General features: G+C 35.9%; 1 pseudogene; it reads left to right on the top strand.

Moving 5' to 3' along the window:
- Positions 1-16,484, top strand: part of LOC149149230 (lanC-like protein GCL1) — a 29,609-nt pseudogene extending 13,125 nt beyond the window's left edge.
- The last annotated feature ends 4,226 nt before the right edge of the window (positions 16,485-20,710 follow it).

The following is a 20,710-nucleotide window of genomic DNA, read 5'->3' as shown; positions in this document are numbered from 1 at the left end:
TTATAGAACTTCATAACTCATTGTACAAGCTTTTGGTGACCAAGCTTCCTATAGGTGTATCTTAGAGAAAGTTTGGAATGTATTGTAACGAGCCTTGGCTTCTCTACAGTGTAAAGCTAGCACATCTCTTTGGAGGAGTAGGCGGCAGTGACTGTTACATTCCGCTGTTGGAACTAGTGGTTGGTCATGGTTGTATTGTATGATTGGATCTTTCACTCATAATATAACAAAGCCAACACATTTCATGCATATGTTGTTATTGTATTTCAGCTTTTTTGGTTGCTCTAATGATATATGTAGTTGTTTTCTTACGCATGTATGTATGGACTCTTTCTATATATGTATGTATGAATCTTATTGAGATGTGTTGTTGATTTAACCATCACTTTGGATTGTTGGTTCCCCTGCCTTCCAACTTGTGACGTATCTTTGCTAGTGTGTTCCCTTCCAAGCTACGTGTTTTCATAGGTTCCCAAGGGGCATACTCATTCCACCTTCCTTATGTTTGAACCCTTCACACACCTTCCTTAGCTTGATGCGCTCGTCACACCTTTGCTACCAACAAAGACATCCTGCTTGCCTCTGCGCGCAACCATGGTCAAGGCGATATTGTACGACCCACTGCTAGGACTCCTACACCAAACGGTCTGAGGCCTAGTTGGGACTTGTTATTGAGGAGATCCCCTGACATGTTGGTGAGTCCAGCACCATCAACAGAAAAGTAAATAGATATGACAAGGACACATATACCTTGTATAATCTGTGGGAGTTTCTCATTGTCTCTACCTAGTTCGATTTACCAATGTTCAATTCTTTGGATTTAGAGCCCAATTGTGGATGTTGTTTTAGCTGGTAGAAGAATGAGTGCATCCCATACAGCTTTCCCCTTGATGTATCAATGGCATGGGATGAGGTATTGGGGGGTTGCACATGGGTTTGTTGGAATAATGAATGTCGTTCCTCATTTTCCACTATATAAAGAACATGCAGATGATTTCAAGGTAAAATTTCTTTACATTATTAGAAAATGTTTCTGAGATTTATGAAAATTCCCATAAAGTGAAGGTAATAGGAGGGACAAGCTTGTGCAATGGTTCCATGGTGCACCTGGTATTGCAATTTCTCTTTGCAAGATAGCATAGGTAGGACTTTAAATTTCATGGTTAAGACTACATGATTAGTGAAGGATGTGTATATTACTCATAAAATATGTAGTCTACCTTTTATCTACCTCTAACATTTTGATAGGAGTTTACATTGAGAAAGAATTAAAGGTTCATTTTTATTTTTTTCTCTTTCTATATTCATTATTAAAAGGCCTTTTATTTTTATCGCGTACTTCCAAGGGAACCTGTCTTTCATCAAGCCACAATTGAGGTTAGTGAATCATTATGGAAGAAGGGACTTCTCAAAAAAGTTGGACTATGCTATGGTGTTAGTGGAAATGCTTACACATTTTTTTCCCTTCTCTTATAACAACTTCCTTTTCTATAATTTTTGTGAATTACTATTATTCTATGACTATGCATATGCAGTCTACAACACTTAATTTATCTCTCTTACTCAGGCATTCTGTGCTCTAGTTCTTTTGTGGGTGAGAAAACATATTTCACTCACTAATTACAATATTTCATGGAGAAAGTAGCAAGTATTACAACCATTGAGATGAACTGAACAACTAGAATTCCACATATAATCAAAGCAATAACAAGTAACACATAAACACAACATAGTGATTTATTATGGTGAACTCTTGGCAATCTAACTCAAGCATTAAAGGCGAGATACACTCTATTTTACTAGCATAGCTAATATAATGCAAAATATAGAGCGTTCACTCACTGTGGAGCATTTTGTTTATTAAGATTAGCAATATAAACAATGTGGTTTATTCCAGAAGTCCTACAACAATTGCTTCTCCTCTACTATACTCTGTACCCAGCTAAGTCTCCATAATTTCTTCCTACTATGTTATGGAATAGTGGCTCCTCAAAGAAACCAGTCTCTTATTTTACTCCCATTGTGAGTAACCCAACTTATGTTGCTGTAAAAAGGATGGGAGGAATTCTTACAATTGGTCAGATGCATGGCAGAGATCATCCATACTCTCTATTTGAAGGCTTGGCAGGGACTAAATGCTTATACTTTTATATGGTAAATCCTAATCAGTCAACTGGTTTTGAGTTGTAAAAAATGGGCTTGTTTATTTATCATTTGAGGAGTTTAAAGCGATTGTAAATTTCCATGGTACAATTGCACCAGCCATATGAGATTTATATGGCCAGTACCTTAGAAGCCTTTCCTTGGAGAGGTATACCATGTACAAGATGCCTAGAGATATGTTCTTCCTCTGTAACGTTTTCCCCTATAGTGTCTTTGTTGAGTTTTGGACAAGTTGTAATGTAAATTGATCTCATTAGAGATTCTTCCAACTATTGTGTTTATCCATTTTCCGTCTCACCAATGTTGATATATTTTATAGCTTGAAATATAAAATGAAGCCTAGGGAATATCTGATGAAATTTTCTTTAGTGTGGATTGGGATCAATGTCAAGTCATAAATTTCTGCAGTGATACATGTTTGGCTTACCATGGCCTCTGCCTTTAATATAAGGCATCAAGATCATGGGCTTGGTTTGAGCATGGATTCTATTGTCTTGTAAGTCCATCTTATTTTTGTCTATTTACTTATTTCAAGTTATGGATTTATTTATTTGTAAGTTTGGGCTTGTTTTTTTTTACTTCAATGATTTTAGCTTTATGTTTCAAATTTCATCTTTGTTGAAGGTCTGAGGATAAGTAATATTGCACGTTGAAAATACTATATTGTGTTACAAGGGACAATTTATCTCTATTTGTAATGGTTTTCCCACTATATGGTGCATGATCATAGTACCTTCTTTCTAAGTCTATACATTTAGTCATGCCAAGGTTATCAAAAATTCTATCGTTCTAGTTATGTCGAGATTATTGTAAATATTATCATTTTAAATATCTATCCATTAATATAAATACTCGTAGCTTGCTGATGTAGCTGAATAGAATGTTTCAATTAAATGTATATAAGGTGGAATGATAGTAGCTTCTGTCATTTCTTACCAGGTCGGAGCTTCTTCCTTCTTTAGGTGCTTTTTTTGTTGGAAAGTAATTGAAGGAATTTAGCCATGGGAAAGGGTCCTAAACTATACTCCAACATTGGAAAGAATATCAAATATCTTCTTAACAAGGATTATAATTTCAATCAAAAGTTTAGTTTCATTTCCTACACATCCACTGGACTGGAATTTACATCTATCAGCATTAAGAAAGGAGATATTTTTCTGGGAGATCTGAACACTTAGTTGAAGAATAATAACATCACAATTGATATTAAAGTGGATACAAGTTCCAATTTATTGGAAACTATGAAAATTAATGAACCGACATGAGGTTTGAACGTAATTTTTAGATTTACTTTAGCAGATCAAAGATTTGGTAAGGTTGAGCTTCAATATTTGTATGATTATGCTAGGGTCAGTAAATTTCCACTCTGCGGTCCAAAAAACGTGGGTGCTAATGGAGTAGTCTGGAGGTCGAGGTCAAGCCTTGGTCCTCCCCTTGAATGATTTCTTAATGAAATCTTGACTCCAACACTTCTAACTATTTTGACTCCACCTCGACACCTTCCATGCTAACTGGACCTAGCCCTGATGAAGAAATAGTTTGAATTGGAGTTATGATATAATTTATGCATAGTTTCAATTGTTGGATGCTAGTTAATGGCCTCTTCTTAAATTTGTTAGGCGTTGTTTTTTGCATTAAAGGATTCTCATCAATTTTTACGCTTGGGTTCTCATCTTGAAAAGGGCAGTCGACCAATAATGACAACCCTTCCAGGCCTCAAATTGCAAATCAAAAAGCATTAGAAACTACTAAAACTAGAGGATTTTAGTGACAGGGAGAATGAAATTTTAAAGCACACCTATATAGTTCAACAAATTAAAGGAAGGATCCATTTAGGGGACAATGTAAACGAACTCAACCCCTAGACTTTATATTTCCTATAAATCAATTCCCTATTGATCATTGTATATAAGGTGGAATGGTGGTAGCTTCTATCATTTCTTATCGGGTCGAAGCTTCTTCCTTATTTGAGTGATTTTTCTTGGAAAGAAATCGAAGGAATTCAACCATGGGAAAGGGTCCTAGACTATACTCGAAAATTGGAAAGAAGACCAAAGATATTCTTAACAAGGATTACAATTTCAACCAAAAGTTTAGCTTCACTTCCCACACATCTAATGGACTAGAATTTACATCTACCATCATTAAGAAAGGAGACATTTTTTCTGGGAGATCTGAACACTCAGCTTACAAATAATAACATCAAAAGTGATATTAAAGTGGATACAAGTTCCAATTTATTTGCAACTATGACAATTAATGAACCAACACCAAGTTTGAACACTATTTTTAGCTTTACTGTACCAAATCAAAGATTTGGAAAGGTTGAACTTTAATATCTTCATGATTATGCAGGAGTCAATAGAAGAATTAGCTTGACACCATCTCCATAAACACATTTCTCAGGAGTAATTGGAAACAAGACTTCCTCTTTACAGTTCAATGTTGGCATGATTCCAAAATTGATCTAGCCTTCTTTGTTTCCTTTAAGTTTCATTTAACAAATTAAAAAAAAAAACCATTGGATATTATATTATCGTGGCCCTTTGTAAATTTCCACGTTATGGTCCCAACAAAGTGGGTGCCAATAGAGCAATCGGGAGGTCAGGCCTAACTTGAGGTTGGGGTTGGACCTTGGTCCTCCTCCTGAACAATTTCTTAATGAAACCTCAACTCCAACACTTCTGATGACGTTGACTCCACCTGGACACTTTCCATGCTAACTGGACCTAGCCCTGACCAAGAAATAATTTGAATTGGAGTTATGATATAATTTATGTATAGGTTCAATTGTTAGAGGCTAGTCAATGGCCTCCTCTTAAATTTGTTAGGTGTTTTTTTTGTGTTGTAGGCTTCTCATCGAGTTTTACACTCGGGTTCTCATCTTGAAAAGGTCAGCTGACCAATAATGACAACCCTTCCAGGCCTCGAACTTCAAATCAAAAAGCACTAGAAATTACTAAAACGTGAATATTTTAATGACAGGGAGAATGAAATTTTAAAGCGTACCTATATAGTTCAACAAAGGAGAGAAAGGATCCATTTAGGGGACACTATAAATGAACTCAAACCCTAGCTTTGTCTTGCTTGTATATCGATTCCCTATCGATCATTGTATATAAGTTGGAATGGTGGTAGCTTCTGTCATTTCTTACCGTGTTAGAGCTTCTTCCTTCTTCAGGTGTTTCTTTTCTTGGAATGAAATCGAAGGAATTTAGCCATGGGAAAGGCTCTTCAACTGTACTCCAACATTGGAAAGAAGACTAGAGATCTTCTTAAAAAGGATTACAATTTCAATCAGAACTTTAGTTTCACTTCCTACACATCCAGTGGACTGACATTTACATCTACCAACATTAAGAAAGGAGAGTTTTTTCTAGGATATCTAAACACTCAGCTGAAGAATGATAAAATCACAACAGATATTAAAGTGGATACAAGTTCCAATTTGTTTGCTATTGTGACAATTATTGAACCAACAGCAAGGTTTGAATGCAATTTTTAGCTTTACTGTACTAGATCAAAGATCTGGAAAGGTTGAGTTTCAATATCTCCATGATTATGCAGGGGTCAATACAAGCCGTGGCTTGACACCATCTCCAATAACACATTTATCAGGAGTATTTGGAAACAAGACTTTCTCTGTACAGTTCAATGTTGTTTAACTTTAACTTTTTAAATTTTAAATATTTCTAATAGAATTATGTTTTAAAAGTTTTATTTTTACCATTTAAATTGCCTATTATTGTGTATTTTTCTTTTAATTTCATATAATTTTATAGAAATCTATATTTCAATAATAATTTTTAATTAAAAATAACTTTTAATCAAAAATATATTTTTACATGTATAAAAAGTGAGATTTATGGGTGAAGAGCTAAAAGATTTTCACAATGTATAAGGTTTAATATCCATGAAGATGGAAATGTTTTCTATAATGAAAAGGTGGATTAAGGTAGTAGTGTGTTACAGATAAAATGATTGATGATGATTACTATTTATTAAAATAAAATTAATTTATTTAATTTTAAGAAAAGTGAGAAATGATTTTTTTTTAAGATTTTACTTTTGTATTAAAAATATTAAGAGGAGTATTTCAAAATCATTATCAATTTAGTGATTTGATAGGCTAACAAGGTTAGTATTGTGACAAATATTTTGAAATGGTGGTTGAGCCTAGAAGTGCATTCTACATTCAAGTATGAGAGTGATGTGTCATTCCATATATCCTCAACATGGAGTTGTGCCCTTTTAAAATAAATATTTTAAACAAAAAATAATGTTGACTATAATAAAAAGCATAAATGAATATACATATTTAGTTTTTTTTTTTTTAATTTTAATTAAAAACATTATAAAATATTAATAATTTCATTTTCAGCATTAATGGTTAATATCACAATTCAATATAAAAATAATATTTTATTACAAATAAAATATTTAATATCTATGTAACAATATGTTATTAATAGAATAAATTATAATTATTAATATTTTTTTTAATTTCCCCCAATTTAAACTTGAAAGGTGAATTTTTTTATTTTTAAATATCTATCATGTATTTATAATACATTCATTTGACATTTTTAATCATTATAATACATTTACTTACACTTTTATTTATAATCTATTTTAATGACCTCAAGTAATATTTTTTTTATATGATTTTTCTTTTAAAGAAAACAATATTCTCTACTTCACATTACTCCTTTGCAGGAAAGATATCTAAATAACAAATTTTTATTTACTCCTTTGCAGGAAAGATATCTAAATAACAAATTTTTATTAATTTACTTTTATGTCTTTTTAAAAGAAAGTAATTTTTTTAAGAAATTTTTTATTTAAAATAATAATTTAAATATTCTCAATCCCAAAAGTATGGTTTTAAAAATAATTCATGAACTTTATTTAGCTTCAAATTTTTTTGACCCTATTTACATTGTGTTATTTTGTTTCTGAAAATAAATTTTGTCATCAGTGTAATTAAGTTATTTTTTTCAATTAAGATTATGTATAAGTTTAAGTTTGGGGTAAATTTGATAGATTATGTATCTTTAACGACAATATTTTAGTGAAAATATATTTAACAATGTTTTTTTTTTATAATTTTTTTTTGCAAATAGAACTTAGTGAAATTTTTTAATAAATCTAGTAGGTTATATATCTATAATGATAATATCTTAGTCAAAGTAAATGTGATGTTGTTCTTAGACATGGGTTATTCTTTGCATTGAATAAGGCTAGGTGCAAGTTTCTAACAAACTTGATAGAATGCATCTTCTAAGATGTGCAAGTTTAGGTATTTTATTTTAATAATATATGAATGATTTTTCTAATTTATATATATTTTAAATAAAATAATTTAATGAGAAATTTTTGAAAAAATAATAAGAAAATGGATAGTAAAAACTTATATCTTAATAAAACCTTATAAATTGTTTTTAAATTAAAAAAGAATTACTAAAAATTATGAAAAATATTTATTAAATAATTTTTTTAATAATTATATTTTAATAGTAATATTAGAATTACTAAAAATTATGAAAAATATTTATTAAATAAGTTTTTTTAATAATTATATTTTAATAGTAATATTAATAAATTATTTATAATAAACAAATCTTCCTAAAAGAATTTATCTTTATATACATTTCAATATACTTTTTGCATAAGCTTGGAGTGTATTGCAATGAGCCTTGCCTTCTCCATAGTGAAGAGCTAGTGCATCTCTTTAGAGGAGCTGGCGGCAGTGACTGTGATGTTCCATTGTTGGAACTAATGGTTGGTCATGGTTCTATTGTATGATTGGATCTTTCACTCTTAATATAATAGAGCCAACATATTTCATGCATATGTTGTTATTGTATTTCATCTTTCTTGGTTACTCTAATGATATATGTAGTTGTTTTCTTATGCATGTATGTATGGACTCTTTCTATATATGTATGTATGAATCTTATTAAGATGTTCTATTGATTTAACAATCACTTTGGATTGTTGGTTCACCTACCTTCCAGCTTGTGATGTATCTTTGATCGTGTGTTCCCTTCCAAGCTATGTGTTTCCACAGGTTTCCAAGGGGCGCACTCATTCCATCTTCCATGTGTTAGAACCCTTCATGCACCTTTCTTGGCTTGCTACACTGGTCACACACTTACTACCAAAAAAGACATCTTTCTTGCCTCTGTGTGCAACCGCAGTGAAGGCGATACTATACGAACCACTGCTGGGACTCCTACACCAATAGTTTGAGGTCTAATTGGGACTTCTTACTGGGGAGATCCCCTGACATGTTGGTGGATCTAGCACCGTAAACATTTTTGGTGCTAGATGGAGGGCCAAATGACAAGCTAAGCCCTCACATCCTATTTTTAATCTTTACATATCCATCATGGATACTGTTAGACTCATCCCTCCACGATGTTTGTCTTATGTTGAACCTGTTGACATCACAAGGGAGTTTTTTGATCTCTTTTCAGAATTCATGTATGATGGTCAAGGTGAAGTGGCCTGGCCTAGGTACTTAAAAGACTTCTATGCATTTATTGATGATGCAAATTATTTCTCTGATGAAGAGGCCAGTTTGTTGCTTTCATACACACTTCATGAATCTCCACAACGATGGTGCCACAACTTAGCTTGTGGCAGCATGCACTCACTTGACCAGTTCTATGATCTCAATGAATCTACTTTCCATAATTTTGGTCTGGAACCTCTTGACAAAAAAACGTTAAAACAATAGAAGACTCCTTAAGAATCGCCTATGGATATTTGGAAGCACTTCCGTGTATTGCAGTTTGACGCTTGGAAAATCCAGATGAATTTTCAATATCTTTGGGATAGATTTGAATATTGTCTTAACAAATCACTCAATCCCAAGATGAAACTAAAGTTTAAAACCCCCTTAGCATACTTTGGTGATGGGGTTGTGCAATCACAAATGGACACAGTCACTGTCACAAGTGCTTTTCTGTCGTCCCCTCATCAAATAACTTCACCATCGTAGAGTGATGTGGGAGAGCATGAACACACAACTGTTCAACTGTCACATCCTCCCAACATCACTTTTCTCAATTTTTGAGCATATTTGGTTGCGAAGCCCATGGGTTGTCACATGCCTCTTTTACCACGACCTCTGACTTCGTGTTCTGTTGATCCTTCGGATCTCACCGTCTTGTGTTCTTCCGTTCCGGACTCTACACTTGTTGTGAATGAGGATCAAGCCATCAATGGAGTTGGTGTTGTACAACCAACCTGCATTATCATTCATGATGAGAATGGATGGGAAACTGAAAATCAACTCACAGCAAAATATGATCTCCTTCCGCTCGTTCCTCCTCCACCTTTTCCTAACATCTTTGGTGATTCCACCATCACTGATTTTCCTTGTGTAAATCCACTAGCGGATGCACCTATTGTTGATCATTCGCAGAACACATCGGATGTTAGTCCATCATTTGACAATGGAGAGGACAAATACTTCATTCAAAATCCACTTGATTTCTCATCTGTTTTTTCCAGAAACGCAGAGGGTGAACATTCTTACTTCTCATCTATCCCTCTATTTGATTTATCTAATCATGAGGATGCCGAATAAATCATTAATTTTTATGATTGTAACTATCGTGATCCATTTACTTTTGTATTCAATCACGATGTTGATTCTATCACCATTGATTTTTTAAAGCCACCTATTTATGATGAACTATTTGTCAACGAAATTGAAACCCTACAGACTATTGAGGCACTTCAAACCGAGCTAATGGTTGTGTCAGGCCCTCGTTGTCCTGAGGTTGGTTTCACTTCCAGTCAGGAAATTGTTGAAACACCCAAGGCTCCTCATCACTCATATGTATCCATTGAATATCAATCCCACACACTGATTCCACTTCCTCCACTCGAACTACATGATCCCATCGCTAATGCATTGGAGGAATCTTACACAGCAAGAACATGTGTGTGATGCAAGTTGTATTTGTTTCTCTCGTTTTCTTGCATGTCACAGTCAAGAGAATGAATATGCTTAACATCTGCACGCAGTGTCATATATCACCATGGCAAGTCCAAAAATTGCATGTCATGCGCATACACTCATCTATGTTTTGTGGACACATTTAGACTCGAAGTGTGTTTGTCTTCATTGTTATATCTTTCATGTTTGTTGGTTTGCGCGATTGTGCTGTTCGCAAACCATGCCTTCATCAGCTTGGGTCGAGCAATGCACCGGTGGCTGCATTGGAAATATCACTTCACATGATCATGCGCATGCACCGTTATCTTAGGAGTGGGAGTAGTGTTTTCTTCTTGTATTGTTTGCTTGCATACATGTTTGCTTCTTGCCTTGTGTATTTGTTGGCTTTCTTACTTGTTTTCTTACTCACTTTGCTTTCACATTTTTCTTCTATTCTTTGATCTTTTAGTTGTTTTTTTTCTTGTTTACATTTGTAGGTTAATTTCGCATGAAACCGTGTATGAGTCTTGAAACAATCCAGGGTAAAGTACAAGAGGACTTGTGTAGTTATCAATACTTAGTTATCTGTCGTCTTATCTCTGTATGTAGAACTTTTTACCTTCGGTCAATGATATGCCAATGGAATATACGTGTTGTTCGAAATGAACCTTGATGAAAACACAATGCTTGCACACTAACTAGTATCACCTACTCTAGTTAGTTGTTTTGGGTTAATCCTTGTCAGCTCATTCAAGTAGAGTAAGGTGAGGGGGAAAACATTAACAAGTATGTCAAAGGTATATACAAAATACTTCTCTAAAGGAAAAACCTCTTATGCTTTCAATAAGGTGGGATACCTCTTCCGCCTCTGAAATAAATAAGTGATTATGCACAGTAATTAAAAAGGAAAATATGAAATGCGAAAATTTTTTAAAAATGAAAAAAAGAATAAGGCGAAAGAAGAGAAAGGCTTCCTGCACAAAGAGGTGATGTAAGTAACTCCACTGGGGTACTGACCAGGCTTGCTAGTAGCGTAGCGATGCTTGTGTTCCTGCGTGACTCAGTTAGGGTACTGTCCAGGCCTGTTGGCAACAGAGCAACACCAGAGATGAAACTTAAACTCTGAATATCATATTTCTTGTGTACCAACATACCCATAATCCCAATCAAAACAACTTTGTTGACTTGGATTGGAATGTGTGCTGACTGAGCAAGAGCATGACAGATGTTGAATCTTTAAATCAAGCTAGTGTGGGGGTCATGATGATTAGGGAATTGAAAAATACTCCCGGAGGTGTTAGACTTACTTTTCATGAAATAAGGTCCATTCAGAGAGCTGGAGTTCTACTAGTGTGTCACCAAGTGTTGTACCAAGTACAACCACCCTCCAAAATTTTGTCTTAGCTTCATTTGGAGCCTCCCTACCAACAATCCTTAACAACATGTCTTCTACTGTCAAGTACATAGGCTTTAGCTGAGTTTCAAAAGCTTGTGAGCATGTACATGTTAACTTGATTGTTTCCCATGACAGGCTTCCATTCCAGACTTAGGTTATTTTTTGGCTGAGATGTTCACTCTGAAAATTGTACAATTTTGGAGGGGAACCAGCCTTCCCTCTAAAAATTGCACAATCATGCGAGGCTCTAGAATTGCACAGTCCAGCCAGGCAACCCTCCCTTAGAAAATTGCACAATCTAGCAAGTCAATGGGCTTCAGCCTAGAAATTGTGCAATTTTGGAAGGCAGTGATCTGCTGACCCCAGAAATTGTGTAATGCCTGAGGGATAACCATCCCTACTCAGCCCAGAAACTATGCAAATCCCTTTCCCATGCTTGCAGATTGTTGCATGTGCCTTTAGGTTGACTGGTTCCCTTTGGGACCAAACAATATTGATTTGCATGCACAGATTGCTTTTTCTCGAAATAGCAAGAAAGAAACATGAAAAAAGCATCGCTAAATTTTAGGGATCTATTTTTAGCAATTGGAGGTTACATGTAAAGATTGTTTTAGAAACTTCCCTCCAAGTGTTGCTTTTTCCCAGATTTGTTGCATGTGCATGATAAACCTCAAACTTATTTATTCAAAGTTGTAGAGCTCATTCCTCATATCGATCTTGGAGCTTTGACATCCCATAACACATCTAGGAGTCTTCGACACATTCAACTCAGTTGTTTCCGAGTAAGTCTGCTTTTCATGTCATTTGTTGCTTTTCTGTCACTTTTTGTATTTCACTTTTATGAATGTTGTTTGCTTGGTTTTGTTGAACGCCTACTGTCATTTTAATGTATATTATCTTGTAGAACCATTGTCTTAGTTTTGGTATGCAGCTCACTGTTGTCGCATGCATGACATTGTTTTTCACTAACAGTCATCATTGCGACAACTCATTTCACACACATGCATGCGTTCCCATTTTCTGAATCTTGCATTCACTATTTGCATGCATGACCATTCACTCTTGCTTACACTCAGTATCACCATTCATGCAAACCTCTTCATATTTTCAGTCTCCCGTTGGCGGGTCTAGGCTGCCTTGGATTAGACCTTGCCTTGCCTGGACAAAAATGCGCATTTATAGAAGTGAAGGCTCTGCCTTCCCTCCAAAAACTGTGCAAACCTAGCCAGCACTGACCTCTAGGCTTGCATTGCGTAATTCTGGGAGGCAGTGCCCTAATGACCCAAAAAATTGTGCAATGCAATCTCTGGGCTTGCATACCCTTACTGACTAAAATTATGCATTGCGTAGTTTTAGTCCTCAGCAGGAAGGTTGGACTATGTATTGCGCAGTTCCAGTAGTCAATTAGCCTCCTGAAAGCCTAGACTGTGCCTTGCGTAGCTTTGGCAGTCAGTCTCCCAGCCTCCTGGTGAAAATTGCGCAATCTTTACTACCAGTCACCCAGGTATGTTACATGTCAATCCTCAGATTTTTTTGGCTTTCAAATGACATATTTCTTTCCATGAGTGTTGCTATGTCGTAGGTATAACAGGTGTTTATTCGTATCTCAGTAGTACAGGTACAATGACCTCCAAGAGAATGGGGTTAAAGGACACCGTTGGAAGTGCAGCTGGAGATGTAGTTGAACAAGTGTCTATGGCTTTGCCCATTTATGAAGACACTAAGCTACTCATAAACATAGACATCAAGATGAAATGGTAGGACATCAACGATACATTCTTAGACACATTTAAGGAATATCTAGAAGACTGTAGGCTCTATGTCAACATCCACAAGTCTAGCTTATACTGGGTTGCATGTAGTTATACCACGTTTCCTTGCACGAACATGATACATTGGATTGTCTCGCAAACTAATCCTGAGACGATGATGTTGAGAAGTGTTAGCGAGATAGAGCCTACTACCTTCAGGGAGAAGGACTATAAGGAGATGTATCACTTTCCACAGTCGATGATAACAATGGAGAAACCCTTCAGCACACACAACAACGAAAACTCCAGAGATATATTGAAGAGTTGGGTTAAAGATCTAGCCATGTTTAGGATAACACCCAACCTTGTTTACAAGACGAACATATTGTGGAAGGCATATCAATATTTATTCATCTTTTCATGCTGCTTATATTGCCAAGAGAACATAGAGACCTTCCCGCAAAACATGGTGATTGCGTTGGACCAACTGGCCAGCGAAGGAAGGCCATGCAACTGGTCTGACATGTTTGCTCTCAGGTTGAAGGAATAGGTGACAGAAGCCCGGCATCCACCCGAAGATTAGTAAGCACTAATATACATTTTTGCATAGATACTAGATGCAATATGTGCTCGTAAGTATTTCCCAGGCTTGAAGTGGGCCTGGACACCTTCAGAAACCTCTATCCACAGTTATTGTAGATTGTTCTGCGAATGTAGTTTTTGTGGAGTCATCACACAGTTATCAAGCCACTTTGTCACCCCAGTGTACAAAATGATATTTGAGCAGGATCCACCTTGCATATCGCAGGCAGTAATGGAGGCATTGATCGACATAGCAGATTGGTATGCTTCACCCCTTGGCACCTTCATACGGATGTACAGCATGGAGAAGCCTCTGCATGTTTTATCACAGTTTTCCATGGATAATATCGTCATGCAATAAGTGTCGTATCACATGTTGACAGGTTTTTCAGTAGACTGCATAGGAATAAGAAGGCACCTTGGCCCACTCTTCCTTTATAGATAGGGTTATACGAGATACAGAATCTCAAGCATGCTGATGTCGAGACGAAGAGTTCAAAAGATTTAATTTTGGCACCAAAAGTTTCAATCCATATGACTCGCATTTCTTTGTAAAGGACCACTGTGCGAGAGTGAAATTTCCTAGATGAGGTATCATCCCTTGAGGGAGTCATGCAGATGTTGTATTATAAATTTGGCATCGTGCATAAGGCAGTTTTCCATCTCAACAGTTGGCAGCATCGTTGTGCTAGGAGAGCATGCATCTTCTCGAATTTGCACACTACTATCGACCGCATGCAAACATGGATAATGAGATACAAAGGAGCCCCATTTCATTTGCCAAATATGGTGAAGCCCAACACAGTAGAGTTGAAGGCACGCATCAGGAGTCAGAATTAGAACTGTGACAAACTCCCGCAGCTCATCACCGATTTGCAGTCTTTGCATGCACGGGTATTCAAAATCTTTGATGTCATTGTGCACATGCACACGTTCCTATCTATTGGCACACTCACCGAAGAAAAGTCAAAGAACCAATTCCAAATAGATTTGGACATGTACTTCGACGAGTTGATGTGTGTAGCCACCAACGCAAACATGGAGATCAGTGCAAACATTATGCATCAGTATATTGCTGGTCTAGCCACACTCAAGACTATGATGTGCATGTTAACAGACGAGTTGTTCAGAGGCGCCATATTAGTGTACCCGAATGCAACAGAGGCGAGAGTTCACTTTCAATAGGATGTCACCATTGAGCACGTGGACACCATCACAGACTACCAAGCTTGGCATCAGTTTGCCATTGTCGATCATCCTGAGGATGTCGAAGAGTTGGTCTTCCCACAGTTCTCTGAGTCTTAGTAGTGTCTTGCATGGCTTACTCAAGCCTATTTTGTCTCACATGGGTACATGTGCAGATTTTGATGTAACATCTTGTAAAGTGAAAGACCAAGTGTCAATGGTCAAATGTAACAATCATGTAGTAGTTTAAGAGTCATGAGGGTAGGTGAAGAGTCACAAAGGGGAATGTTAAGGGTCACCCCACCCTTTGCTATTTATAGAACCTCATAACTCATTGTACAAGCTTTTGGTGACCAAGCTTCCTATAGGTGTATCTTAGAGAAAGTTTGGAATGTATTGTAACGAGCCTTGGCTTCTCTACAGTGTAAAGCTAGCACATCTCTTTGGAGGAGTAGGCGGCAGTGACTGTTACATTCCGTTGTTGGAACTAGTGGTTGGTCATGGTTGTATTGTATGATTGGATCTTTCACTCATAATATAACAAAGCCAACACATTTCATGCATATGTTGTTATTGTATTTCAGCTTTTTTGGTTGCTCTAATGATATATGTAGTTGTTTTCTTACGCATGTATGTATGGACTCTTTCTATATATGTATGTATGAATCTTATTGAGATGTGTTGTTGATTTAACCATCACTTTGGATTGTTGGTTCCCCTTCCTTCCAGCTTGTGACGTATCTTTGCTAGTGTGTTCCCTTCCAAGCTACGTGTTTTCACAGGTTCCCAAGGGGCATACTCATTCCACCTTCATTATGTTTGAACCCTTCATGCACCTTCCTTAGCTTGATGCGCTCGTCACACCTTTGCTACCAACAAAGACATCCTGCTTGCCTCTGCGCGCAACCACGGTCAAGGCGATATTGTACGACCCACTGCTAGGACTCCTACACCAAACGGTCTGAGGCCTAGTTGGGACTTCTTATTGAGGAGATCCCCTGACATGTTGGTGAGTCCAGCACCATCAACAGAAAAGTAAATAGATATGACAAGGACACATGTACCTTGTATAATCTGTGGGAGTTTCTCATTGTCTCTACCTGGTCTGATTTACCAATGTTCAATTCTTTGGTTTCAGAGCCCAATTGTGGATGTTGTTTTAGCTGGTGGAAGAATGGGTGCATCCCATACACCTTTCCCCCTGATGTATCAATGGCATGGGACGAGGTACTGGGGGGATGCACATGGGTTGGTTGGAATAATGCATGTCCTTCTTCATTTTCCACTAAATAAAGAAGATGCAGATGATGTCAAGGGAACATTGCTTTACATGATTAGAAAATGTTTCCCAGAGTCAGGAAACTTCCCATCAAGTGAAGGTAATACGAGGGACAAGCTTGTGCAATGGTGCCATGGTGCACCTGGTATTGCAATGTCTCTTTGCAAGGTAGCATAGGTAGGACTTGAAATTTCATGGTTAAGACTACATGATTAGTTAAGGATGTGTATGTTACTCATAAAAGATGTAGTCTACCTTTTATCTACCTCTGACATTTTGACAGGATTTTACATTGAGAAAGAGTTAAAGGTTCATTTTTAGCTTTTTCTCTTTCTGTATTCAGTATTAAAAGGCCTTTTCTTTTTATCAGGTACTTCCAGGGGAACCTGTCTTTCGTCAAGCTACAATTGAGGTTAGTGAATTATTATGGAAGAAGGGACTTCTCAAAAAAGTTGGACTATGCTATGGTGTTAGTGGAAATGCTTACACATTTTTTTCCCTTCTCTTATAACAACTTCCTTTTCTATAATTTTTGTGAATTACTATTATTCTATGACTATGCATATGCAGTCTACAACACTTAATTTATCTCTCTTACTCAGGCATTCTGTGCTCTAGTTCTTTTGTGGGTGAGAAAACATATTTCACTCACTAATTACAACATTTCATGGAGAAAGTAGCAAGTATTACAACCACTGAGATGAACTGAACAACTAGAATTCCACATATAATCAAAGCAATAACAAGTAACACATAAACACAACATAGTGATTTATTATGGTGAACTCTTGGCAAGATAACTCGATCATTAAAGGCGAGATACACTCTATTTTACTAGCATATCTAATATAATGCAAAATATAGAGCGTTCACTCACTGTGGAGCATTTTGTTTATTAAGATTAGCAATATAAACAATGTGGTTTATTCCAGAAGTCCTACAACAATTGCTTCTCCTCTACTATACTCTGTACCCAGCTAAGTCTCCATAATTTCTTCCTACTATGTTATGGAATAGTGGCTCCTCAAAGAAACCAGTCTCTTATTTTACTCCCATTGTGAGTTACCCAACTTATGTTGCTGTAAAAAGGATGGGAGGAATTCTTAAAATTGGTCAGATGCATGGCAGAGATCATCCATACTCTCTATTTGAAGGCTTGGAAGGGACTAAATGCTTATACTTTTATATGGTAAATCCTAATCAGTCAACTGGTTTTGAGTTGTAAAAAATGGGCTTGTTTATTTATCATTTGAGGAGTTTAAAGCGATTGTAAATTTCCATGGTACAATTGCACCAGCCATATGAGATTTATATGGCTAGTACCTTAGAAGCCTTTCCTTGGAGAGGTATACCATGTACAAGATGCCTAGAGATATGTTCTTCCTCTGTAACGTTTTCCCCTATAGTGTCTTTGTTGAGTGATGATTTCAAAAATTGTTGATGTATATTAACTGATAGTGTTTTTGTGACCTACGTAGTCGCCTTTCAAAGTTCATCATCAATCCCTGTTAAATTTTGTAGCTTGAAATGTTTAATTAAATCTCTATTTTCTTATAATTACAGCAGTCATGAGATCTTTAAAATGCATTTTTACTCACTAGTATTTTTTTGAGTTGTGCACAAGGCACAAATTTATTTATGTTATTGGATAGACTTTTTTAAGTGGCCTCCTTTCTAGAGTTTTGGACAAGTTGTAATGTAAATTGATCTCATTAGAGATTCTTCCAACTATTGTGTTTATCCATTTTCCATCTCACCAATGTTGATATATTTTATAGCTTGAAATATAAAATGAAGCCTAGGGAATATCTGATGAAATTTTCTTTAGTGTGGATTGGGATCAATGTCAAGTCATAAATTTCTGCAGTGATACATGTTTGGCTTACCATGGCCTATGCCTTTAATATAAGGCATCAAGATCATGGGCTTGGTTTGAGCATGGATTCTATTGTCTTGTAAGTCCATCTTATTTGTGTCTTTTTACTTCTTTCAAGTTATAGATTTACTTATTTGTAAGTTTGGGCTTGTTTTTTTTTACTTCAAAGATTTTAGCTTTATGTTTCAAATTTCATCTTTGTTGAAGGTCTGAGGATAAGTAATATTGCACGTTGAAAATACTATATTGTGTTACAAGGGACAATTTATCTCTATTTGTAATGGTTTTCCCACTATATGGTGCATGATCATAGTACCTTCTTTCTAAGTCTATACATTTAGTCATGCCAAGGTTATCAAAAATTCTATCGTTCTAGTTATGTCGAGATTATTGTAAATATTATCATTTTAAATATCTATCCATTAATATAAATACTCGTAGCTTGCTGATGTAGCTGAATAGAATGTTTCAATTAAATGTATATAAGGTGGAATGATAGTAGCTTCTGTCATTTCTTACCGGGCCGGAGCTTCTTCCTTCTGTAGGTGCTTTTTTTGTTGGAAAGTAATTGAAGGAATTTAGCCATGGGAAAGGGTCCTAGACTATACTCCAACATTGGAAAGAATATCAAATACCTTCTTAACAAGGATTATAATTTCAATCAAAAGTTTAGTTTCATTTCCTACACATCCACTGGAGTGGAATTTACATCTATCAGCATTAAGAAAGGAGATATTTTTCTGGGAGATCTGAACACTTAGTTGAAGAATAATAACATCACAATTGATATTAAAGTGGATACAAGTTCCAATTTATTGGAAACTATGAAAATTAATGAACCGACATGAGGTTTGAACGTAATTTTTAGATTTACTTTAGCAGATCAAAGATTTGGTAAGGTTGAGCTTCAATATTTGTATGATTATGCTAGGGTCAGTAAATTTCCACTCTGTGGTCCAAAAAACGTGGGTGCTAATGGAGTAGTCTGGAGGTCGAGGTCAAGCCTTGGTCCTCATCTTGAATGATTTCTTAATGAAATCCTGACTCCAACACTTCTAACTATTTTGACTCCACCTCGACACCTTCCATGCTAACTGGACCTAGCCCTGATGAAGAAATAGTTTGAATTGGAGTTATGATATAATTTATGCATAGTTTCAATTGTTGGATGCTAGTTAATGGCCTCTTCTTAAATTTGTTAGGCGTTGTTTTTTGCATTAAAGGATTCTCATCAATTTTTACGCTTGGGTTCTCATCTTGAAAAGGGCAGTCGACCAATAATGACAACCCTTCCAGGCCTCAAATTGCAAATCAAAAAGCATTAGAAACTACTAAAACTTGAGGATTTTAGTGACAGGGAGAATGAAATTTTAAAGCACACCTATATAGTTCAACAAATTAAAGGAAGGATCCATTTAGGGGACAATGTAAACGAACTCAACCCCTAGACTTTATATTTCCTATAAATCAATTCCCTATTGATCATTGTATATAAGGTGGAATGGTGGTAGCTTCTATCATTTCTTATCGGGTCGAAGCTTCTTCCTTATTTGAGTGATTTTTCTTGGAAAGAAATCGAAGGAATTCAACCATGGGAAAGGGTCCTAGACTATACTCGAAAATTGGAAAGAAGACCAAAGATATTCTTAACAAGGATTACAATTTCAACCAAAAGTTTAGCTTCACTTCCCACACATCTAATGGAATAGAATTTACATATACCATCATTAAGAAAGGAGACATTTTTTCTGGGAGATCTGAACACTCAGCTTAAGAATAATAACATCAAAAGTGATATTAAAGTGGATACAAGTTCCAATTTATTTGCAACTATGACAATTAATGAACCAACACCAAGTTTGAACACTATTTTTAGCTTTACTGTACCAAATCAAAGATTTGGAAAGGTTGAACTTCAATATCTTCATGATTATGCAGGAGTCAATAGAAGAATTAGCTTGACACCATCTCCATAAACACATTTCTCAGGAGTAATTGGAAACAAGACTTCCTCTTTACAGTTCAATGTTGGCATGATTCCAAAATAGATCTAGCCTTCTTTGTTTCCTTTAAGTTTCATTTAACAAATTAAAAAAAAAACCATTGGATATTATATTATCGTGGCCCTTTGTAAATTTCCACGTTATGGTCCCAACAAAGTGGGTGCCAATAGAGCAATCGGGAGGTCAGGCCTAACTTGAGGTTGGGGTTGGACCTTGTTCCTCCTCTTGAACAATTTCTTAATGAAACCTCAACTCCAACACTTCTGACGACGTTGACTCCACCTGGACACTTTCCATGCTAACTGGACCTAGCCCTGACCAAGAAATAATTTGAATTGGAGTTATGATATAATTTATGTATAGGTTCAATTGTTAGAGGCTAGTCAATGGCCTCTTCTTAAATTTGTTAGGTGTTTTTTTTGTGTTGTAGGCTTCTCATCAAGTTTTACACTCGGGTTCTCATCTTGAAAAGGTCAGCTGACCAATAATGACAACCCTTCCAGGCCTCGAACTTCAAATCAAAA

Source organism: Pinus tabuliformis, chromosome 9, assembly GCF_031772625.1.
Source record: "Pinus tabuliformis cultivar Carrire ecotype Pingquan chromosome 9, CPIR1, whole genome shotgun sequence".
Taxonomy (NCBI): domain Eukaryota; kingdom Viridiplantae; phylum Streptophyta; class Pinopsida; order Pinales; family Pinaceae; genus Pinus; species Pinus tabuliformis.
This window is presented reverse-complemented; position numbering and strand designations above follow the sequence as displayed.